Here is a 2,008-nt window from a genome sequence, read left to right as displayed (position 1 = left end):
ATTGCATGCATATAACCGACGATATATCGAGTATAAATAACTTCCCTAATCATTAGTAGAGGCCGCTATCGAGGCGGGCGGGATTAGGTGTTCGATCAAAAGAGCTTCCTAATACGTACCCTCACCCCTTACTCCAGATCTCCGTGAGCACCCGTGGTCATTGGCATCCACGAGAGTCATTCTAGACATAGAATGCTAAGGGTAACGATTGCTTAGTGTTCATGTCACTACTTTGTGTCTTGACATGACACGAGGTATTCGAACGGTTCCAATTTCCCATAAAAATTGGTGGCGACTCCTTACAAAATGCAAACGCTTGTTTTTCGACCTTCACCAAGCGCCCCCGTGGGCGGCCCGCTGTCCATAGTTTGGCGACTCCGCTGGGGATATACACTTACGTGTAGCTAAGGGTGAAACTCGAACAAGGTTAGGGAATAGTTTGTACAAGACAATTGTCGGTTTTCATAACTCGGTCTTCCTAGACCGTTTAATTCGGCCTTCCTAGGCCCAACCCAACCCATTCGACCAATCGTCCCGTCTAAACGGTCCTAATTCTTATTTGGGCCTAAGGATGGATAGCGATTGACGTCATCCATACCATGATGCTTACTCTTGTTTGTATCAAGGGCCTTCACTACTTGAGGAAATGGACTAGGAATCGGCCTTACTCTTGTTTGGCACGAGCCTCTCCACAGACTTCGGGTTTGATGGTTCGGTATGGCAACCTACCCTTTAAACCAAAACCCTTCTAAATGCACTCAGCATCCCGTTATAATGCCTGTATAAATGTGTAAACCCTACGTGATCACCACTTCTAAACAAAACCATGACGAATTTTAAAAAAATCAAAATCCTTATTTTCAAACAAGAATTTCGAAATAGGGCCTTTAATTAGCGCAAAATCCGGTCAAAACTCCGTCCGTTTGTCGCGTCAAAATTCGGACCACAAGCCCATTTCAAAACCTCACTTCGAGTCCACTCCTACAACTACACTACAGTTGACTAGGACACACATTTTCAAAGACCTTGTCTTTCTTCAAAACTCACTCAACACAAGTGGCACACACCCACTTCACGAGTCAAGACTTTTCTTCCTTTAGCAAGTGTGATAGAATGGTCGATCGTGTTTTGATTTGTCGCCGATCTCTTATCCAGTTTCCAAGATGCCCGGATCAAGTGATGAAACAAACCTCCAGCAAATTCAAGAGAGTAATGAATGAATCCTAGCCGCGCTAGCCCAAATGCAAATCACTCAAGAACAAACCTATGACCGCCTTGAACTTATCGAAGGCCGTATCTTTGATGTAGAGGGAAGGTTGCCTCCCCTTAAAGGTGAAGTACTACGTTTTTCCGATGACGAGTCTAAAGATGAGAATCCTATCATAGGAACAACTGCAGCCGAGAAGAGACTCCAATACCTAGAGGAGCAATTGATGTACCTTAAGGGGGATGACATTTATAGGGAAAACAATCGCAAATATGAAGCTGTCAATTCCAAATTGCCAACTAACTTTAGCATGACGGATATCCCTAAGTTTAAAGGACATGAGAACCCTTTGAACCACATCCGCACCTTCAAGGATTACATGTCTATCAAAGGCATCAAACCCGAGATGTTCTTAAGGATCTTTCCTTCATCTCTTGACACCATTCCGAAGCAACGGTTCTACACTTTAGATCACAAAAAGATCGCTACTTGGGAAGACGCCGCAATCGAGTTCTCGAAACAATACGCGGATAATGCCGAGATCCAAGTCAACATGCGTACTCTAGAGGTCCTTACCCAAAATGACAAAGAAGGATTCACCGACTTCCTAAGTAGGTGGAGGAAGACTAGTACTCAACTAGTTGAACGCCCGGATGAGGCCACTCTTGTGGAAAAGTTTGTGGATAATCTCAAGCCCATATATGCCAACCATTTGAGATATCAAAACATCAAGACTTTCAAGGACTTAACTGTACTAGGGACGCGAATTGAAGATGACATCCGTAAAGGACTCTTGTCCAA

Source organism: Silene latifolia, chromosome Y, assembly GCF_048544455.1.
Source record: "Silene latifolia isolate original U9 population chromosome Y, ASM4854445v1, whole genome shotgun sequence".
Classification (NCBI taxonomy): domain Eukaryota; kingdom Viridiplantae; phylum Streptophyta; class Magnoliopsida; order Caryophyllales; family Caryophyllaceae; genus Silene; species Silene latifolia.
The sequence above is the reverse complement of the archived record's forward strand: the minus strand, read 5'-3'. Positions refer to the sequence as shown.